The following is a 24,057-nucleotide window of genomic DNA, read 5'->3' on the forward strand; positions in this document are numbered from 1 at the left end:
CGCCACTGGAGCAATTTAAGAAAATCTGTGACCTTACTCCACCTAATTTAGATCTTCTAAAACTGTGCTCCAGCTAATCTGTATCTTACTTTTAACTGTTCATCCATACTAGGCTTTGAACTATATTGTTAATGAAACAGTTCTTGGTTTCTGAAACCTTACTCCACCTAATTTCAATCTTATTTTTAACCCATTATCTACATTAAGCTTTGAATCCCACTGCTACTGTAAAGACTCTCATCTTCTGACACCTTGCTCAATCTAATTTGAATCTTATTGTCAATCGATTACGTCGTTAAGCATTGAACTATATTGCTGCTGAATTGACTCTCACCAGATCTTGGTTTCTGAAACCTCGCTCCACCTTTCAATATTATCAACGGATTACATACGCTCAGCAATGAACTCCATTGCTACTGAAATGACTCTCACCTTCTAAAACCTTGCTCCAGATGAGGCTCGAACTCACAACCTCGGCATTGCTCTGCTACGTACTGTCTTATAAGTACCGCTGCCGCGCTGACCGATTGCGCCACCTTACTCCAGCAATTTAAGAAAATCTGTGACCTTACTCCACCTATTTTGAATCTCATTTTCAACCAGTTATCTGCGTTCAGCACTGTTATGCTTTGAACTACATTGCTACTGAATTGACTCTCATCTTCTGAAACCTTACTCCACCTAATTTAGATCTTCTAAAACTGTGCTCCAGCTAATCTGTATCTTACTTTTAACTGTTCATCCATACTAGGCTTTGAACTATATTGTTAATGAAACAGTTCTTGGTTTCTGAAACCTTACTCCACCTAATTTCAATCTTATTTTTAACCCATTATCTACATTAAGCTTTCAATCCCATTGCTACTGTAAAGACTCTCATCTTCTGACACCTTGCTCAATCTAATTTGAATCTTATTGTCAATCGATTACGTACGTTAAGCATTGAACTATATTGCTGCTGAATTGACTCTCACCAGAACTTGGTTTCTGAAACCTCGCTCCACCTTTCAATATTATCAACGGATTACATACGTTTAGCATTGAACTCCATTGCTACTGAAATGACTCTCACCTTCTAAAACCCTGCTCCAGGTGAGGCTCGAACTCACAACGTCGGCATTGCTCTGCTACGTACTGTCTTATAAGTACCGCGCGCTGACCGATTGCGCCACTAGAGCAGATTCTGACATTCTCTGACCTTACTCCACCTAAACTGAACCTTCTTAGCAACCGATTATCAAACTCAACAACTTCATTGTTTCATACTGAAACAGATCTTGGTTTCTGAAACCTGGCTCCACCTAATTTCAATAATACCAACGGATTACATACGCTCAGCACTGAACTACATTGCTACTGAAATGAGTCTCACTTTCTAAAACCTTGCTCCAGGTGAGGCTCGAACTCACAACCTCGGCATTGCTCTGCTACGTACTGTCTTATAAGTACCGCGCGCTGACCGATTGCGCCACTGGAGCAGATTCTGAAAATCTGTGACCTTACTCCACCTAATTTAGATCTTTTAAAACTGTGCTCCAGCTAATCTGTATCTTACTTTTAACTGTTCATCCATACTAGGCTTTGAACTATATTGTTAATGAAACAGTTCTTGGTTTCTAAAACCTTACTCCACCTAATTTCAATCTTATTTTTAACCCATTATCTACATTAAGCTTTGAATCCCATTGCTACTGTAATGACTCTCATCTTCTGACACCTTGCTCAATCTAATTTGAATCTTATTGTCAATCGATTACGTACGTTAAGCATTGAACTATATTGCTGCTGAATTGACTCTCACCAGATCTTGGTTTCTGAAACCTCGCTCCACCTTTCAATATTATCAACGGATTACATACGCTCAGCAATGAACTCCATTGCTACTGAAATGACTCTCACCTTCTAAAACCTTGCTCCAGGTGAGGCTCGAACTCACAACCTCGGCATTGCTCTGCTACGTACTGTCTTATAAGTACCGCGCGCTGACCGATTGCGCCACTGGAGCAGATTCTGAAAATCTTTGACCTTACTCCACCTAACCTGAACCTTCTTAGCAACTGATTATCAAACTCAACAACTTCATTGTTTCATACTGAAACAGATCTTGGTTTCTGAAACCTGGCTCCACCTAATTTCATTATTATCAACGGATTACATACGCTCAGCACTGAACTCCATTGCTACTGAAATGAGTCTCACCTTCTAAAACCTTGCTCCAGGTGAGGCTCGAACTCACAACCTCGGCATTGCTCTGCTACGTACTGTCTTATAAGTACCGCACGCTGACCGATTGCGCCACTGGAGCAGATTCAGACAATCTCTGACCTTACTCCACCTAAACTGAACCTTCTTAGCAACCGATTATCAAAATCAACAACTTCATTGTTTCATACTGAAACAGATCTTGGTTTCTGAAACCTGGCTCCACCTAATTTCAATATTATCAACGGATTACATACGCTCAGCACTGAACTCCATTGCTATTGAAATGAGTCTCACCTTCTAAAACCTCATTTTCAACCAGTTATCTGCGTTATGCTTTGAACTACATTGCTACTGAAATGACTCTCATCTTCTGAAACCTTACTCCACCTGATTTGAATCTTATTAGCAAACCGATTACCAACCTTAACAGCGTCATTGTTACTGAAACAGATTACCATCTTCTAAAATATCAAACTCACAACTTCTGCAAAAGCTAAAAAAAAAGTGATGGCTTGGATCTGAGCTCTTTTCCTTACTCTATACATGTACAGTTCTTGGAGGGTGGGCAGGGTAGCATCACTAACCTTCAGCTGTCCAAACTATTCTTTGTAGTCTTTTGATATCTGTTTATGTAATTGAACCAAACTAGAGACGTATTGAAGTGCACAAGAGAGACTCAATGACAGCTGAACTGTAGAACTGTTTCAACTGGTGAAGGAAGTACAACTCCATTGTTTAACGAGTTCACACATACATACAATTAATCGAGTAAAGACTAAGCATATTTGGTGTGCTGTACACGGAGAGGGCTCGGAGCTCTGCAGGACTCCCAATTCCAGAGTCTTCTTCCCTACCCAGGGAGAGGAGTCAGAGCTCAACGCCCAGACCGTTCCCAAAGCGCTTCCCCTTGTATTAAGGAAAGAATTTGCTAACGGTGCGGAGTCTGGGTGGTGGAGGCAAGGTGAATTGAGAGATTCAATTTTTGCTCATACAGAATCTGTAAAGACTAATTTTTACATTTATTTGTGAAATGATGAAAGAAAACAGGATGCGCTTTCTGCAGTTTCGGTCTGCGAGTACATGTGATAACCCTCCAGAGGCATAAAGGTTCATTTTAAGCCACATTACTGACACATTTATCCGATTTATGAAGATTTTTGTTTCTGTACATGTACATTTAAATAATTATACTTGATTGTAGTATTGACTGTGAATGTCTTTACAGAAAGCTATCAATCAATTTAAGGGGGTGGGACTATATTATGAGAGTTGTTTGTATTAGGAGATGACTTCACTCAATGAAATGCTTTGATCAATGGAGGTACTCTGTAAAGACTCTGCTAAATGCAGCTGATAACCAGTTTGAGCCTGTGTGAAGGAACAGGCAACCTTTGTGTTCACACTGCTGATTTTTGGGATTGACAAACGCATTTTCTTTACAGGTGTGAGTCTCTAAATATCTTTGTTTGAATGTGAAATGGGTCAAGCCCTATTCCTTACCAGTAACCATAGCAACAGTGACCAAAGTAATATCAAAGATGCAGATGTCCATAAAACTGAAAGTCTTATCTTTCTGAAATGACAAGAGTCCAATTGAGTCACAAGTTCATCTTCATTAACAGACAGCAGCTTTTAAATTTGGGTGCATAGCTGAGCATCTCTCTTGCAGTGTAAGACGTGAGACAATAGTTGACCAATCCTATACTGTTGCATGTGGGGGCTACAATAGGCTACAGGGGGCTTTTCCACTCAATTGTAATATCCCAATTTGGATATTAAAAATGTCTATTAGCCAAAAAAAACAACAACTTACAAAGGCCCTATATAAATATTTTTTCAAACTATTTGATCAGCGAATTTATTAAAGAAACAACTTGTTTAAACTTTTGAATAAAATCATTGTCAAAAACAAGAACCTTCTTGTGTTGCTTAACTAGGCGTCATATTTTATAAACATAAATACTGCCTTTTTACCACAGTATCTTTGTGCAGTTAAGGTAATTTGGTTTTATTTCTCAGTAACTCTCTTATAAATAGACCGTCTCACCCGGCACAGTGTGATAGGCTACTTTTAATAGCTTTTCAACGAAAGCTGTTTTGAACTTGTTTGAACGCATTCATTTTCTGATCATAAAAACCTGCTTTTTTTCATTTTAAGTTTTTTTTGTTATAATGTATAGATTCAAATTAGTAATCAATAATTAATTATTATTTTACCACCTCCCCAGCATTTCTGTGTCTGTCTGAATCCTCACAAGAGGGAGCGCCAGCAAACCTGACTGTCTTTACTGAGTATTTATAGGGAATATTTGCATTTATTCAAATGCGATTGGATTAGCTAGTCGTGTAGTAGACTGTCATGATTGGCTAATGCAGGACACTACAGGACATAAATGTTGCACATCAGAAACGATTTTTTGAAGAGCAAAGTCGACTGATAAAGAAGTGGGTATACCCTGTATACCTGCATATACCCTCCACTACACCACTGAGTCTAACCACAATATGTGCGAAACAACAAGAAAAAAAATCGGTATAGAAAATTTTAATTTTAATAAATGGAAAGTAAAATTTAAAGCAACAAAAAATTCCCTGACTTACAAAGTCTGGAATATACCTTTAAAAACATTCCAGAAATTCCATGACCTTTGGTAAACCCTGATTAAAACCCTGATATTTTAAAGTTTCAATTCATAATGGAGCAGTCCCGTGAGCAGTTGTGCAAGTTTCTGGATTCACTGTGTACAGCCACTGGATATTGCGCATGATTTTTTACCTTGGCTGCAGCACCTGTGATAGCTGCGCCTAGATCATTGGAGTTAAGTGATGTCTCATCTAGGGCAGGCAGGCTTAGGAGTAGCAGTATTAAAAGTATATGATATGGCATGATGCCCATATCTGTTATTTAAGTAAACAGACAGGTTTTATGCATAGAAAATACTACATCATTAGGGTACTTTGACCATTGCCCACTATAGATCAAATACATAAATACTTACAGTCGCTGATTCAGGACCGCCAGATTATCAGAGCAAAGTTGTAATTGACACATTATTTTAGAATAGCCTTTGCACATCCCTTTGCATTCTCCTAGGTTAAAGAACTGTATTTGCGATTACGATTTAAGTTTTGGGAGGTTACATGCAAAACACAGAGAAAGTAAATAGCAAATGTGGTATAATTAATAATTAATATTGCTATTTAAATATGACAGACTCATAGCTTGTGAGACATGGGAAACACAGTCACAGATGTTTTTTCATTCGAAATGTGGCAGTCACTGTGGGGTCGTGAAAGCTAAAATGCAAATGGTATGTGCAATTTGCAATTTCATTTGGATTAAGTCGCAATTTATGCACTCACTTGTGGAAAAGGCTATTGAAAATGCAATACAACACATACACAAAGAGCTAAAACAGACTTGAATAGCCATGCAACTTTTTTTTAAATCCATTTACCAATAATCAGTGATGACTGACTATCGATGGCGTTTCTGCTTCTTGATATAGTTTCACAATCTGGTGGCTCTTGATTGGATGCTCTGATGTAACATACCAGATGGTTGGAGTGAAAAGCATCTGTGAGAGGTTCCTTAAGGACTGAACTAGTCTTTATTGCTTCTAATCGAGTAGATGTCCTAGGTGTTTGGCAAAATCTGCTACAATTTGCTTTCTAGAACTAAGCATCTGCCATAAGAAGCTGTGATAAACCAGTTGTTGAAGTTGGCTAGGGTATTGATCACTTGCCAAGCTATTTGTGGAGAAAGCAATTCTTTCACTGCAATTCTTTCTTTAGCACAAAGCAAGGACTTCTGACTTCTTTTCTGGTTAAAATATCTAACAATCCTTGAATTGATAACTTTTACTATTTACTAGAGAAGCAAGTAAGAGAAGCAGTCTTACTTTAGACTGTTTCAGATAGCACATCTTTAATGTCAGTATATTTAGTTTTACTACAAAATAAAAAAACAGTAATATTCTGGGCTGAATAAGATGCAAACATAAAATCATGTTCATAGGTTTCAGATATTAAATATTCATCATTTCAATGAAGACAACTGCTAGCAGGTTGGCACATCTTTAAATGAAAGGTGTTCTCCTGTCTGGTTAGATATCCAGTGCCTTTTAAAATGACCTCCTGCTGCAGAATACTGTACACCACTAATAAAGAAGTGTATCCATGCTGTAACCAAAGGTTTTCAATATTGAAACAATCATTTAAAAAATCTGATACAGACAAATGCTTGTATTCAGATTAATTGAAAGCCAAGTCTAGCATCCAAAGACATCTCTAACTGATACCAGAATGAAAAGTATGTGCATTTAACTGATAAAACTGAAAAAGGAAATTAAAATGAAGAATCTTACTGGGTGGAATAATATGAGCAGACATGAGTCTCAGTCAATCTTGGCTTTGTTTCCACTGGTGTCTTGACACTTGTAAGTATTATTTTCTAACTCAGACTTCATTTGTTTTCCTGTTCACACTGCTGAAAAGCAAATACTGCAGTTTATTATAATAACAATTTATTATAGCTGTAAGCAGCTGTCAACACCATGCCAAATCCACCTGGCTTTAAAAACACTTGATATAATTTAAACTAAGAAACTATAAATTTAATGGGAAAAGAAGGATTTGTTAAATGGAAATGTTCATTTACACCCACATGCACACACACTGATGATGATGTGATGATCAGATTTCCATCTCTTTATCTATCTGCAGAGACAAAATGTTATCAAATGACACGTTCATAACTGCATGAAGAGCAGCAAATATGCAACACACCATCTCGCTGGGATCACACTAGGGCCAACAAAGGAAAGAGTAGTGGAAAACTAGAAAAAATCAGTGTAAACGTGACAAATTCACAGCTTGAATCACTTATTAATTCAGAGCGAGTTACAAATGAGGAACATAAGTGATTCGTTATAATAATAAATTAGTTAAGTAATTCATTAATTCAGAGCTAATTAATAATAAATGTGTACTTCTAGTGTACTTGTGAATGAGAATGAGAACGTAATAATAGTTATATAATATTTTTAACAGTTATACTAGATGTTATTACATGATGCACATAAGATATCTTACCTAAAAAATGTCTCTGCGATATGAAGAGCCCAATAAAAGCAACCAGCTGAAAAAAAGAACAAATACTGGACAACATTATGTTGGTGTGTTTTACTGGCACAATCAGCTTACTTCACTTTCAAAACAGGTTTTATTGTCTATCTCTCAATCTCCTCGGGCTTCAGCCTCTGTGAAGCTTAGAGGAGTGAAAGTGAAACATTGAAATATGATCAGTGGAATGCAGTGGTGGCAGATGGATGAGCAAGTGTCCAGTCAGGTGGACATACGGGATTGGAAGCGACAGGAGGAGTTGGGCTCCATGATTTAAAGATGAGTGTTAAAGAAGATTCTAAGAAGTCCATTTTATTCTCCTGAGATATCACTTATTATTGCACTGTCGATAAGAACACCTGGGAGCACACATGCTTTTTACATTATGAAGGGGACAGATAGAAAAAAAAAGTGTGAGAGGGAAAGGGGGGAACTAATCTGAATTAATGTCACCAAACTATGTTACCAAAATAATGACTATTTTCAAACAGATTTCCGAAACACACACCTGTCTTCCATTGTTCAACAAACAGCCACTTCCAGGTTTACTGTAATCAACTCCGACTCCTGACTCCCACCATCTTGTCTCCATTTAGTGATACTGTCCAAATTAGTCCAATTTAGTGGGTGTGACACTACCTTAAAATGAGCTATCATCAATGTTGGACAGCATCACTAATTACATTTACTAATATAATCAGGGGAAAGCACGTAGTCCGCGATTGTTTACGCCTAGAGGAAAACATTTGTATGTGTTGTGATGCTCTCTAAGAATTATGTTATTTTTGCTTTCTTTGCGAAAAAAAAAAAAACATTTAGCATCACAGGTTTAGCCACTAATGTCAAATGGTCCATTTTACCGATGCATTTACTACGTTTCTGGATCTGGGAACATTTCAGTTGTTTTGGGATCTATGGAGGGTCAGATTTTATTAAAAATATCTTAATTTGTGTCCAAAAGATGAAAGCAGAATGACATGAGGATAAATAATTCATGACAGAATTTTCATTTTTAGGCCAAACCTATACAGAATTAATTGTAATATACTGATTTTCAATGTCTGCGAAAAAACAAACAAAACTTTTTAACGTTTGGATTTGAAATCAAAATAATGGTGGTAAACAGCCAGAGATCATAGCTTACTACAAACATGTGAAAACAAAATGAGCCAGAGCTGCTTCTACACTGCAAACAGACTGCACTGCAAGCGGTTATTTACTGCCAAATGCTTAATTTTGCGAATATACTGCACTTGACAGATTTGAAAATAAGCAATTTCAGAGTCGACATACAACAAGAGTTGATTTCAGTGCTGGAGTTGACTCAGACTCTAGAGCTGTTCAGAAACGAGCAAGATTAATATATCAGATGAATATTAATTGAACTAAATGTTATTTTTTGTCATCTAATGACCACTAAATCTGTGATATGAAACCTTATTTTAATGCAGAAAAAAATACAGTGCACAAGCTTTGCCACGGATCATAAAACACACAACTTGAATTCTAATAACAAACCATAAGCAATGGACATGTTGACCTAGTTCACTGCAGATTGCCACCTCATTACCAGCACACATGTACAGAATGCTCAAAATCTCATCTAGCCTCTGGGTCATCTGAGGGCCACTCTCTCTGAAAACAGAGATGGCTGACCTCCTGCTGCTTCAAACACCTCTGAGAGAAATACCAATTACCGACAGCATCAGCGTCCATGTCGAAACGCTGTCAGAACCCCAAGCCTCATGACATCAGTATGTTAACTCCATCTCCACTTTTTTCTATGACACCACCGGCTACATAAGCACAAACATAAGCACACACTATCGAAGCCGTGCCATGCTCCTGATACCATTAAGGCCCAAGGGTCTCAAAGAAACCCTTCAAAAGCGTGCATGCAAAAGGGCAGAGAGAGAGGGAATTAGAGCAGATAGCACAGAAGTATTTCATCCCCCGCGTGTCTAATCACACCACTGTGAAAGGAGCCTCAAAATAAACGTCAAGCTAATCAAAGTGCATCGACAGGACAGACTGCATTAATGCACACAGCAAATTACCCTGCCAAATTATAGATTTGAAAATAGGCCCTTTTACTGACACTAGAAACAAAGGGGAGTGAAATAAAAGACGGCTATTTTCTGAGGATGAGGTTATTTTGGTTGGCAGCAATGGGGTCTGGGTTTGATTTTTGACTGGCATAAAGCAGTGGCATATTCACACTAAATACCCTAGATTTAATTACAGTGCTCTAAGTTTAACCCCAGTACTGTGAAAAATGAAAGCTGCTTTTCACATTCTCAAAATGTGTGTGAAAAAATTTATTAGAGGAAAAGCAAACTTAATGTCAATGAAAATACGCTGCTAATCGGAGGACGTGTGCATTGCTGTTGTGCTTGTGGGGACCAGGGTTTGAGTCTTGCTGGGGTAGTTCCTATCAGTGCTGCACTTTCTTATGTAAAGCTAAAGACCAAAAACAATCCTGTCGTTTGTTGGGACGTAAACACACTAAATATGTATCTAGTAACCATTGCAGTATTTATTACAAGTGATTCACATTCTAAGACAAATCAGTAAAAATACAGCCCAACATACAATGGAATTTTTCTATATTGATTTTTCTCAGATGTCTTTTTAACCTTATTTTGAATTACACATTACACTTAGGATTGAAGAAAATATCTGTTAACTTCATGGAAAACACAAAAAGGACACTGGCATGCAGGATATTAAAGTGCATTTGTGACATTGTAGTCTTATAATACGTCTTTGTATTATTTGTTGAACCAGAAAATATATAGTCACATATATAGTCACTTTTTTCGAATAAATTGTTATATACATCAGGCAAATTATACATAAACTCACCTCTTTAAAAGGCCCTTCAGAATAATGATTGGAATAAACCTGGAAGTGGAGATTGAAAAGGATATTTCTGGCATTTCAGTGCATTTAAACATACATGTTATGAACAAAATGTGTCTGAAATTTGCCACTAGTCTGAAAAAACACGTTATGACCAAATATCTCAAATAAAAGCCAAATATCCTAAAATCAAAAAATTGGACAGTGCATGAAAAAAACTATATTTTTGCCTATAGTGAAAAATCAGGTTCATGGAACAATACCACAAATGCATTGCATGATTCAAAAAATTGGGTGAATAGTGAATTGGCCTTTAAAACAACACAGGCAGCCCATGAACCTAAACGGTGCAATCAGCAAGCACAATTCATTAATAATAAATTCACCCTCAGTCTGCTTTACAATTCCCCTTCCAAAAGGTCAAACCTAAATGGCAACGTTTTGTCATCTTCCAGCTAAAATCCATTTGTTACTATTACTACTGCCCAGACAGTAAGGCAATTAGCTGTCACAATGGTCTTACGTTTATAAAAGGTTAAACACAGACGCCAATATAACAGTATATGCTGAATGTGTATTGTGATTTACATTCTAAGAGCAGGAAGCCCAAGCTCCGAGACAGTTATCTTTTGTCTTTCATTTCTTGAACATCTGGTAGGTGTCCTAAATCAAGTGTGAATGCTAATCCTAAGGTACAACTGTGCCTTTTGTTTCACCTATGCATTTGAATGACACCTGGATGCTAAATAGATCAAGGATCGGGAAAGTTCCTGTTCTGGGCTAAGTTCCTGATCGCATTTGTACTCTTGTTTTACTGGTCTCCACCTCTGTGTACTCCTCCCCCTTTGAAACATATATACTTCAACCTAACATGTTTCAAGTTAGATTTGTTTCTTGGAGATTTCTTGAAGATTTTCTTGGAGATTGCTTGACGATTTTCTTAAAGATTTCTTGAAGACTTCTTGCAGATGACTACCTCAGCCTCTCCTTCTATTGAATCAAAAAGTTTCCAATGAAAACTAGTATTAGACTGACTTCTCTACCTCAGCCTCTCCTTCTATTGAATCAGAAATGACTAAATGACTTCATATTGACTCGTGAATAGATATCATAATGGATATCTGCGCTCAATCTCTCTCACGCTGTCAGACACAGTGCACAGTGTCTTCCAGAAGCCTAATATGTGCCTGCTCAAAAGAATACCATTATATCTGATGCAAAACAAAATGTAATTAATCTATTAATTCATTTGCAGACCTGTGGAATGGCAATACCAAAATGTTGCACAAAGATAAAATGAAATTCACATTCAGTCTTTTCTAAGGACTGTCGAGCTGTTATTTTTTACTCCTTATCTCTCACGGAATTCATGTGTGAAGTTTTACACTGAAGAAGTCTCAGTTATAACAGAATAGAGCCGTTTTTCCATCCCTCATTCATTTTCTATTTTCAGATTATTTCTACGTTATTATTATAGTCTTTCATGTAAAATCCAAATACAAATATTTTTTCCTTTTCCAGCAGGGCTGAGCTGGTAATCTGGCGTACCATGCATTTTCTCGGTGGGCCGTCGCACTTTTGGACCAGTACAATTTTCTTTTTCCACCGAAGACCGGCCCGTCACAAAGCACTACACAGACGTGATACAGGATCTTGCTCCGCCTATGTACATATCGCTTCACCTCTCTTCCACCTTCCTCTCATACTTTTAAAAATCGACAAACCAAAGCGAAACAGTGGTGCTGAAGAGCTCAGGGAAAAGTAGCTTACAAATTTGGAGGCAGATGCCGCGAAACGTGCCTCGTCGTGAGCAATTCTAAAATGTGCACAGCAGCGTTATCAAGAACAGACTGATGAACCAAAGAGAGTTTAATCGGTGAGGGGCTTGATAACAATCGAACCTGTCCTAATGCGTGTGTGCGCCTCGTGTGTAGGATACGTAGAACACTTCGTCCACTTCGAACACTGCTGTTTTGGCCAAGTCAAATGTTTGTACATGGGCTAATGTGGATAAATCTAGATTTAAATATGATCTGACATTTAATTTTTATCCAGCGACATATTCTAAAACCATTTTTTATTTTGTGAGTTTGTATTACTGTCACGTTCTGCGACTTTTTCTTTATCGTTTTCTTTCCTCGTGTGTCCTCCTTGCCCTTATTTGGTCCTTCCTGTTCCTGTTCTCATTATGTGATTATTAGTTAATTAGTTTCCACCCCTATCTATCCACCTGTTTCAGTTCTCCCTAATTGTGTCACTGTGTTTAAATACCCCGGTTGTGCCATTTGTTTAGGTCAGTCCTTAAAGTATGTTTTGTGCTGTGTAAAGTTCAGATTGGAATTTATTTATTTATTGTTCTATATTGAACAGTGTCGTCTCCTTGTATCAGACACGATTTGTTACAATTATACACAAATACTTAACTTTCAACATTAGAGATACCGATACTTTTGTATTTAAAATAATCATAATTAACTTATTTTCCACCTTCCTCTCAAAGCTTGCATTCTTTGCTGTTTCTTAGTGTGAAGATTACTGGCGAAAATGTAAATTTATAGTAGCCTATGTGTGCGCAGTTGCCTACTCATAATTTTATTTTTTGTTTTGGGGCGGGTATATATGTGTGTGGTAGGCCTATATGTGGTGGTGGGGCCAACTGGAGCAAAAAATGCCTGGGTAGATTTTCGTCCCTGTCCATCCCTGTTTTACAGTTAGTTAAATCTACTTACAATGTATTTATCAGTGGTTTTGGCTCATTTCTGCATGACCAATTCCATTAAAAAAACGATTTACTCAGAATTTCAAGACATATTAAATGCACAGGATATCAAATATAATGAATACAACTGGCTGCATAAGAAATGGTACAACTACATAAATAGCAGAAAGTTACTGTGTTCAACATGAACAGACCTGTGACTCGTTTTTAAGTCATGATGCACCAGCTGAGATCACTGCAATTCTTTCTTTAGTTTGCCATTAAAAATAAATAATTACATAAGTAGGCTCTGCGCAAAACAAAAAATAAAAATGTTTTAATTTTCCGTAACACACACTGTTGCATCTTCTTAGAACTTGTATTATTAACCCTACATGTGATATTGAAGGTGACACTTCACAACTTCAGTATGTGTGGTTAGTTTACTAGACACTTAGTTCATGCTCACAACCCATGGTTAACTTTCACCTGATTCAATCAGAGATCATGGTGACCTTTAACTATAGGGCTATATGTTTCAAGAGCAGCATGATTATGTCAGTCAGTCTGGATGGGGTGTCTGAGAGCTCTTAACAAGTCAAGATTACACCTCACGCTTTATCAGCCTACTTTCAAGAACCCATTGCAAGACAGATGTACATAACTTTAAATAGGTTTGATACTTCACATGGCTGATTCTAGTAACATTATCACTTGCCTTTCTAAAGCATTATATCAATAATACCCTTACCTTGTGTCCAAGAAACTGTTCAGAACAAGGAACAAACACTTCTTCTAAAACCAAGAGCCAGAGGTGGAGACATCAATGTGATATTGTGTTTGAAGTGGCCAGCCGTCAAATCAAAAGGAGAAGAAATGACCACTTCTGATGAAAGTAGAATGAACTCAGTGGTCAGCTGCCTTTTTTACTAGAAAAGGATGAAAAGAAAATGACAATTATTTAAAAAAATGTCTAAAAGCTCTACATACTAAATCTATAAAATACACATTTGCATTTTATATATATATATATATATATATATATATATATATATATATATATATATATATATATATATATATATATATATATATATATATATATATATATATATATATATATATAAAATATGTGTGTGTAGAAATACATTTTAAGGTTAAAAAGGTTTAAAAGAACTGTTGCCAGTGTTGCATATTATATTCATTGTAAAAGTCTTGACAGCATGGTGACACAAAGCATGGGATAACATAAAAAAAGAAAAATTGAGTTATTTAATTAAACACATTGAAGTATTTTTTTCATGTGGCACTTATCACACTATTTGAATTATTCAGAGTTATTCAGAAAGCCTGGCCCTTCTTTCCTCTGAGCTGATAAGAGTACAAGCATTTTTAGATTTTGAGTGCTTCATTTTTGCTCAGCAAAAGAATGGTGAAAATAGAGCTGACAGACAAGAGACGAAAGAAATAAAGAAAAAAAGAGCAAAAAAAAAATGGTACAAAAGTATGAGTGAATTTTAGGACTTGACATCAAAAGAATGATTCAAGGAGAAAAGAATGAGAGATTGAGAAGGGGGCAAGTGATTATTGCACTCTCAGGTTTTAACAGACTTAATTTTAACACAGTGCCTATCATTGCACATGCATTCCCTCTCCATCATTTCTTCCAAGTCTTAATCTCATTTTAATTCCTGAAGCTTTGTGTTGGCAGACAATGACCGACAGCATTAGACAGCCACAATTAACCAGAGACACAAAGAGGATCAATGCAAGTGATCAAAGCCAGCTACTGAGCCTGACGAAAGACTTCAAAACATTGTCACTAGCTCTCCGGCACTCCCCATTTAACCTAAAACGTTGATGTGAAGCACATGAACTCACCCAGTACTTTCAGAATGTCACTGAGTGATTGCCTAACCGTTATAGCCCTGTTCTTTCCTAGCACCACTTTTCTAGCGTTTCTGCCTGTGACTCAGTGGGAATGCTTTTCAGCCCACCACTCAAGAGAACGATGTTATATTTTTAGCCCATTTTTATTCGTAGCCAAGTGTTCCTGGGCTGGTTTCTTTGTGTTCAGCAGTGCATTCAAGATATGACCTTGTGCAAACATTTGAAAAAGAATTTCGAATGTCTGCATGTCACCACTTCGATCAGGCTTTGTGCTGGAAATCAGCAGAGAGACTTTCATTCTGCTTTTTTTTTATTCTGAAAACTAGCTATTTGCTTTAATTCTCTGTCATTTTATTCTCGACGTCAAACCATATTTAACCCTTTAAAAGGTCTTTCAACTTTTGACTTGAGCACATTTGATATATATATATATATATATATATATATATATATATATATATATATATATATATATATATATATATATATATATATATATATATATATGAGATTCTAATACAGCAATAAAGAAGTGCATGTTTTCTAAATCATAGGTAAACAAACAGCTTGTTTAATTATAATTATGAATACACTATACAAAATGAGACTCAGATCTCATAAAAGTGCCAACAAAACCTAAATTGATACCACAGATGCAGACTCTATTTATAAGTCTGCTCTTTCCATATCTATCATTTTCACAGTAAACATAAGAGTGGCATTCAAAAAAATATGCAATAACTGTGAAAATGAGATCGCATAGACACCTAAAAGCTTTGAACATCAATCTTCTAATCTAACTCTAATCTAGCCTTAAGTAATGCCTAACATAAGATTTTTCTATTTTTCATTGATTATATTATTAAAGCACAGTCAGACGGTCTTAAGACTGAATACTAGTTATTGCACGTTCTACTCAAACAGCTCTTCCTCTGAACAGAGCCATATTTGCACTCCAGACAGGACTGACAACTTTTTACCACCACACCGCATTTTACCACCGAAGGTTCAACTCAACAAATCATCAAGTCTACAGCATCATCAGAAGGATCCATTGTGAGTCAGGCCGAGAACCATAGTTCTCTCAGTATGAAAGCCAGGACAGAAATAGTGTGAAAAATTCAAATAGCTCATAATACATCTAAACACACATCTCCCTCCAGGCATGAAATTGAATAAATCTTTACATAGTACTGTATAAGCATCATAAATCGTAAAAATACAGAATGAAAAAGCAAGAATCCTTGTTCCATGTGCAAAAGAATAACTGCAATAAAGCGACAACAGAGGCTGTCTATGTGAGAGAAACATACTTCCTGGTTATATTTAGTCATATATTTAAAAACCGAAAGCATTGTAACCCCAGAAAGCTAACAGAGAGCTAAGAGTTGATTTAGTGACCTCTCTAGCTGTGATTGGCTTCATACAAAAGTCAATTTTCTTTTCCTGTTCCATTTGTTTTCCCTCCCATTGCTTTGCTATCACAGATATGACAGAACTCACAAGAGCTAAATCAATACCAGGAGACTTCAAACTTTGCAAAAAAATTTAATTATTTGCCAGAGACACTGCTGGTACACTGTATCTCATTTGGCAACCCTTTCTTTGATCTAAAGTTAATTTCACCCACTGCTTTTCAGAGGACCATGGCCCTCTGACTTTGTTTATTCCCTTTTTTTAACCACTTTTGTGAAAACACACAGACAATATTTAAAGGTCCATAAGGTTCTAGCCAATCAGTTCTTCTTACTTGCATTCCTCTAAAATATGTGATAGTTAGGTAAAGTGCTATATTTCATGGCTGGTTTCTGAAACTTAAAGCTTGATGCCTAAAATCCAGTGAAATAAGTGACTAAAACATTTTACAATATTTTTGTAAAAAAAAAAAAAAAAAAAAACTTATGAAAGATGATAAAAGCAAATAGGATGGAAGATAAAACCATTTGTTGTTGTTTTTTTAAAAAAAAACAACATTTCTGGCCTTTTATCTGACTTCAGTAAAACATTGAATTATATAAATCTTATTCAAGACATTGTAATTGTAAGTCTGCCCTGACCCAGATTCCACTCCACAAGTTTGATCCTGCTAATTTTCCAGAATGGCTTTATTATAGAGAAAAAGTTAACAGTTGATTCTGTACCATTTTTGTAATGATCATATCCTGAGCAAATCTTGACCAATTAAATGGGAATGGGTGTGGGACACCAAGAATGATCTCAGACAGTGGAGTGTCAGAACTTCATAAACATACGCACCTCAGCTGTTATGACAAGAGAACTTCATTAACATTAATAGTAGAAAACTGTAACTGTATAAAGTTTGTTAGGGGTTCATTTAACTCAAGCTGCAGCATGTACTTTGTCACTGCCATGCTGCTTAAAAATAAACATCTTCATCCATCTCACAAAATAAAATGGTAGAAACACTGGTGAATTTCAATTCAACTCTCGGCTCCAGTGAGCCACATTTACAAAACTAACTAAGATACGCTGTGCCTGTTTATCACTGATGTACAAACACTGAACTCAAATGTTGACTACCATCTGCTGGTCATGGTAGTATATTACAAGACAGCCTCACTTGCCAACTGCCAAACTTTAAAAACATCTTTAGTTTGTCAAAGTGATACAGGTTATACAGATATTTCTGTCGAACATTTGGAGGAACACTTTATTTCAGGGTGTCATCATCACACGTTATATAGCATACATATAGTAAGTACATGTAGCTAATTAATACTACTCGGCACTTTAAATATATAATTACACTGTAACAAAGGACATCTTAAAATAAATTGTAAGCACATTTTGCTACTTAAAGCGGCGTGATTTAATTTCCCTTTCTCTTCGTGAAACTGATTTTTGCATGATTTGGAAAAAAAAACTTAAAACAGTAATTATATATTTAAAGTTATGCTGATTTAAAAACAAAAATAAATACACATTTTTCTGCTAATTTAAATGATGGATTATTAATGCTTATAAGCATGGTAAGCTGCAGCTCTTCACATTCCAAAGAAGTGTAAAGAAACTGTTTTGCATAAGAGGTGGAACATACTGAATCAGATATCTGTATGACTGCCTGCCTGCAACCCAGTAATTGATAAAATAAACATTTTAAAATAAGTCCATTTAAAAGCATCTAAGACCCAAGAGGTCTGATACTCAAATTCTGGTGCAGATAAGTGGATGAAAACAAAGATCTTACACACCACCAAAGGGTTTGTCTTTGGGCCACTGCAGCACACTCACATATTGGCATCGAAGGAGGAAACTAATCTGAAAAGAAAACAGACAAAAGCAGAGAGTCACTTCATCTTAGTGCTTTACTATGAGGGTGAGACTACAGTACTTGTGATGGGTAAACTAATGAGAAGCTGGCTTACGGTTAAAATACAGATGTCTAAAGTATTTGTTAGAGCATATCATAACATTAACAAAACAGCTGAATTTTTGATTGCAGAATTAAGAATTTCACTTGACTGTTCGCAAAACCCACCCCCCTTAGTTACTGTTGCTATGTCCGACAAACAATGCCGCTCTCACAAGATCATGTAGACTATGGAGCAAAGAGTAAACTTACAATGTGCCGACAGACAAGACAGGTTTCATCTGGTATGAAACATGCTCTCAGCTCTCAAATCTTTGCATTTTCTTAAGAAATTCAAACAAATAAATACCAATTTGTGGCTCTTCAGTGTTGTGACAGATTACTGTATCGTCTCAGTTCAAGCAACACACATGAACAGAATGCTTGCTTAAAGCATGAAATAAACATGAATAAACAGAATGTATTTTTGTCATGGTTTTTGTCATGTTTTGTATGTTTTTCAAGTTGAAGTCCACCAAAGTTAATCTACCCTCCTGTCTGATTAGTTTGAGAAAGATTGAGGATTTGGAGTTCTGATCTACTCTGATCACTCAGATAGCCTGTAAGTCAACTGAGTGCAGAATTTATTCATATTTAAACTGACTGGACACACACACAAGATAAACTATTTGTACAAAACAAATCATTTATATACTCTGAAATTGATTGAAGATGACAAGCTTTAATTCAACATCAGTATTTATTTTGTTTGATTCTTCAAAATTGGCCCCGATGTCTTGTGGTGACCCTCACCGGCCCCCGTGTCTTGTGGTGACCCTCACCGGCCCCCGTGTCTTGTGGTGACCCTCACCGGCCCCCGTGTCTTGTGGTGACCCTCACCGGCCCCCGTGTCTTAAGAGGACCCTTCACAGGCCCCAGTGTTTTTTGGTGTCCCTCACTGGCCCCCGTGTCTTGTGGTGATCCTCACCAGCCCCGGTGTCTTTTGGTGACCCTCACTGGCCCCCGTGTCTTGTGGTGACCCTCACTGGCCCCAGTGTCTTTTGGTGACCCTCACTGGCCCCCGTGTCTTGCTGTGACCTCACTGGCCATATTGGCATCTGGTGACTCATTCTGGTGGCCTTCTACCCTCCTGCTTCTGGCTCTCTATTGCTTAAGGGGCCTCTTCAGTCATTGCTATGTAACAAAAATGAAAAAGAAATAAATGCTGAGTGGCAGAACACTGATTTTTGATTTAACTTCTTTATACTCAACTCAGTCTGACAACACTTATCTGATCTTCATTTCTATATGTTATATGAGCACATGTACAGGACAACAAACCAGATCAGTCTTTTTCATCAACAATTCCTACTGTGTACCTGTGCATGAGCAAAGGTTTCTCCAAAAACCTCTGAATCTTTTTCTGAGTCGCCCAAGTTTCCCAATTTTAGGCGGCTTTACACTGGAAAAAACAAACACAGAACAAACATATAGAAACAAACTAACAAACACTACAATAAATGAATCATTATAAACCTATAGAAACCTGCATCATATATGTGGATGTCCATGATCTGTGCTTGCATTTAATTAACAACTACTTTCTAATAGCAAAGATCTGCACAGATCTGTGTGTGTGTGTGTGTGTGTGTGTGTGTGTGTGTGTGTGTGTGTGTGTTTTCTGCATATGTACTTGATCTCTGTGACTGGCAACTGTGGGACACAGTCTTCATTAGCGCAGTCTCTTTCCTCCTTAAACACACAAATACATTATTTTAAGCATTTTCAATCTCTCAAACATATAGAACACAAAATAAAACAGATTTTCTTTCAGCATTTTTTACTATTACACACAATATTATACCCCAGCAATGACAGTTTACCAAGTTTCTGATTGAATTTATTAAGTCCATCACACAAACACACAAGTATCATTTGAAACTTCAACTTATAGCGTAGTACAAACTCACTGCTGCGTTGCTGGTGGATGTGTGTGGATATATGTTTGGCAGCAGGTGGATGATGTTGTCCAGCATGTGCTCAATCAGAGCATTACATTGTCCCTGTTCCTCAAGCATGGTGGGGCTGGAAGGAACGCTGCACATACAAATAAGAAATACCTGTCACCTTACTACATACACCACACATGACTGACTGCTTCATCAGACAGGTCGCAGCGTCTTATAATATCTCGAGCATGTAATTCTAGACACCTCAGTCCCAAGTTCTTTTGTCATGTGTTCTGAAGAACAGACCGTATAAGCTTAACACACGCATACAAACACTTACTGGAAGATGTTGGGTCCAACAACTAGGGACAAGTTTGTAGATGTCATGAGATTACTTTGGCTTTCGGCAGCAACACGGGACAGGAAGAACATTACATAGCAGAGGACATTAAAATTTTCCTCTGGGAGACTGTTCAGCACGCTCCTCAAGGCTTGGTTCAGTTCATCCTTTTCTAAATCTGCAAGATACAAGAGTTCAGTAAGATTGAGTTGGATCTGATAAATCTGTTTTGTTGACCAGCAAGTACTTAACACGTTCACTCATCACCACCTCAACTTCTCTTACCCCTGAACGCCTTCAGCAGCCGTGTCCTGTGTTGCTCGGGAATAAGCCCACCGGGCAATTCCCTGAGGAAAACCTTTATTAAGGAGGCCGTGGTGAAAACATCCCAGCTGTTAAACTCAGGAAAGCCTCCTTCGTCAAGCGTTTTCCTCAGTTCTTTGCAGCGTTTCACCGATCCGCCAACTCTAAACAGGCCAGCTGCACTGAGACCTAAACACAAACACACATTTTACAAATACCCACAACCTCTACGTACAAGTGAAAAACACTGAGAAACGCTGTCAAACACTCACCGTGCTTCTCCACGAACTCCACCGTGTGTGTGAGCGTCAGAGGAAGACCCTGCCTCATCTGCCCACTCTTCCTCAGGCTGATGAGGGGCACACCGAACACGGTCTTTGGTGTTTCCTCCTGCACAAGACAAATGTCCATCAGAAAAATGTAGTTTGATAGTTACAATACTAAACCAACCAAGTAGTCAATAACACAAGTGCATTAGTGAACATTCAGCATTTGTAAACTGTCACCGACTGTAATCTGTTGTGTGCATAGCGCATACTTACACACACCGATAAAACACCAATCACTCCCATTGTAGGAAATGATCTTTCTTCGGTGTCCGAGTTTACAAAAAATACGAATCCAAAGCCGAGAGTCAAAAACGGAAAAGGGTCAAAACCGGAGTCCAAACGAGTCAAAAATCGAGAGTCAAAAACGGAAACGAGTCAAAAACCGAGAGTCAATGTCAAGAGCAAATCCGAAGCCGATAGTCAAAGTCCGAAAAAAGTCAAAAACCGAAAATCAAGAACCGAAGAAATAATCACTTTAGAAACTCACAGAAGCACGAAAACACCAACCACAACAATCTCCAAAACACCCAACAGAGAATAATAGAAAAGAACGCTCATATGTACCTGCTGCACCCCCGCGTCATAAAGATGTGGAACATATGGAGCGTAGCTCGGAGTTCTATATGGCGTTTAAAAAAAGCTCTTTGTTCAAATGTCAAGCTAATGATTTTTACAACTACTTTCATACATTTGAAATGATTTCATGTTTTACTCGTCCCTTTGACAAACAGGCCTCGGTTCTTCATTTCAGTATGCTAATCAAACATACGTGCATAAGTCATATCACATAAGTAGCGAGGGTAATATCAGAGGAGTGCTGATATTTGTAAGGAATATCACAAGCTTAAACAACATTTTAAACAACGGTCCATATTCATGTTCTGAAATTTATATCGTGTTATATTTTAAACACAATAGTACGCGTTTTTGCTAAATTTTGAAGAGAACATATTACCTTTTAAATCTAAGTTACAGCAGAACTGTTGTACATCTCCGAGCAGCTCAGCGGTGTTTACTTTCTGAAAAAAAAATATCCGTGTTTTTAATAAATCGTGTCAACTATATATTCAAAAGCTCCTTCACAGAGAGAGACGTTAACTTCGTTCCTGAATGAATCAACCGTTTGAATGACATTTACCGCCACCTGCTGGCAGATTGTTTAGTTTCTTATATAGAGTACTCTTTCTTTAAAGTAAGGATGTGTGTGTGTGTGTGTGTGTGTGTGTGTGTGTGTGTGTGTGTGTGTGTGTGTGTGTGTGTTTTTGTGTGTTCTTCTATAATTATATAAATGTATGTCATTTGGCAACCCTTTCTTTGATCTAAAGTTAATTTCACCCAATGCTTTTCAGAGGACCATGACCCTCTGACTTTGTTTATTCCCTTTTTTTAACCACTTTTGTGAAAACACACAGACAATATTTAAAGGTCCATAAGGTTCTAGCCAATCAGTTCTTCTTACTTGCATTCCTCTAAAATATGTGATACTTAGGTAAAGTGCTATATTTCATGGCTGGTTTCTGAAAGTTAAAGCTTGATGCCTAAAATCCAGTGAAATAAGTGACTAAAACATTTAGAATCAGAATCACTTTATTGCCAGGTATGTTTACACATACGAGGAATTTGTTTTAGTGACAGAAACTCTACAGGGCAACACGATAACAAGACAAGACCGATAATAAAGAATTATATATAATATACAAAATATAAAATGTGCAAAACAGCAAAAATAAAAAAATATATACATACTATAAACATTCAAGTGTAAACAGGAATTATGTTTGTGCAGTGTTATGTGCAAATCTGTATGTTAAATAAATAAGTGTCCTCAAGTGTTCATGACATGGACTGCCTGGGGGAAGAAACTGTTCCTGTGTCTGGCTGTCCTGGTACTCAGTGCTCTGGAGCGTCGACCAGATGGCAACAGTTCAAAGATGGAGTGTGCTGGATGTGAGGGGTCCAGAGTGATTTTTGTCATGTTTTGTATGTTTTTCAAGTTGAAGTCCACCAAAGTTAATCTACCCTCCTGTCTGATTAGTTTGAGAAAGATTGAGGATTTGGAGTTCTGATCTACTCTGATCACTCAGATAGCCTGTAAGTCAACTGAGTGCAGAATTTATTCATATTTAAACTGACTGGACACACACACAAGATAAACTATTTGTACAAAACAAATCATTTATATACTCTGAAATTGAATGAAGATGACAATCTTTAATTCAACATCAGTATTTATTTAGTTTGATTCTTCAAAATTGGCCCTGATGTCTTGTGGTGACTCTCACTGGCCCCGGTGTCTTAAGATGACCCTTCACTGGCCCCAGTGTTTTTGGTGACCCTCACTGGCCCCGTGTCTTGTGGTGATCCTCACCAGCCCCGGTGTCTTAAGAGGACCCTTCACTGGCCCCAGTGTTTTTGGTGTCCCTCACTGGCCCCGGTGTCTTAAGATGACCCTTCACTGGCCCCAGTGTCTTTTGGTGACCCTCACTGGCCCCCATGTCTTGCTGTGACCTCACTGGCCATATTGGCATCTGGTGACTCATTCTGGTGGCCTTCTACCCTCCTGCTTCTGGCTCTCTATTGCTTAAGGGGCCTCTTCAGTCTCTGTCATTGCTATGTAACAAAAATGAAAAAGAATAAATGCTGAGTGGCAGAACACTGATTTTTGATTTAACTTCTTTATACTCAACTCAGTCTGACAACACTTATCTGATCTTCATTTCTATATGTTATATGAGCACATGTACAGGACAACAAACCAGATCAGTCTTTTCATCATCAACAATTCTACTGTGTACCTGTGCATGAGCAAAGGTTTCTCCAAAAACCTCTGAATCTTTTTCTGAGTCGCCCAAGTTTCCCAATTTTAGGCGGCTTTACGCTGGAAAAAACAAACACAGAACAAACATAGAAACAAACTAACAAACACTACAATAAATGAATCATTATAAACCTATAGAAACCTGCATCATATATGTGGATGTCCATGATCTGTGCTTGCATTTAATTAACAACTACTTTCTAATAGCAAAGATCTGCACAGATCTGTG

The 24,057-nt window shown here is 37.4% G+C and overlaps 4 non-coding genes across 4 annotated transcripts; all 4 read right to left on the minus strand.

Moving 5' to 3' along the window:
• Positions 1–1,084: 1,084 nt before the first annotated feature.
• On the minus strand, positions 1,085–1,178 carry trnai-uau. Its single transcript has 2 exons — positions 1,141–1,178; positions 1,085–1,120 (listed from the first exon to the last, which is right to left on the minus strand). It is a non-coding gene; the product is annotated as a tRNA-Ile (tRNA).
• A 206-nt stretch (positions 1,179–1,384) lies between these two features.
• trnai-uau lies at positions 1,385–1,478 on the minus strand. The gene is made up of 2 exons: positions 1,441–1,478; positions 1,385–1,420 (listed from the first exon to the last, which is right to left on the minus strand). It is a non-coding gene; the product is annotated as a tRNA-Ile (tRNA).
• A 433-nt stretch (positions 1,479–1,911) lies between these two features.
• On the minus strand, positions 1,912–2,005 carry trnai-uau. The gene is made up of 2 exons: positions 1,968–2,005; positions 1,912–1,947 (listed from the first exon to the last, which is right to left on the minus strand). It is a non-coding gene; the product is annotated as a tRNA-Ile (tRNA).
• Positions 2,006–2,211: 206 nt separating this feature from the next.
• trnai-uau lies at positions 2,212–2,305 on the minus strand. The gene is made up of 2 exons: positions 2,268–2,305; positions 2,212–2,247 (listed from the first exon to the last, which is right to left on the minus strand). It is a non-coding gene; the product is annotated as a tRNA-Ile (tRNA).
• Between the last annotated feature and the right edge of the window lie 21,752 nt (positions 2,306–24,057).

Source organism: Puntigrus tetrazona, chromosome 23, assembly GCF_018831695.1.
Source record: "Puntigrus tetrazona isolate hp1 chromosome 23, ASM1883169v1, whole genome shotgun sequence".
NCBI lineage: Eukaryota > Metazoa > Chordata > Actinopteri > Cypriniformes > Cyprinidae > Puntigrus > Puntigrus tetrazona.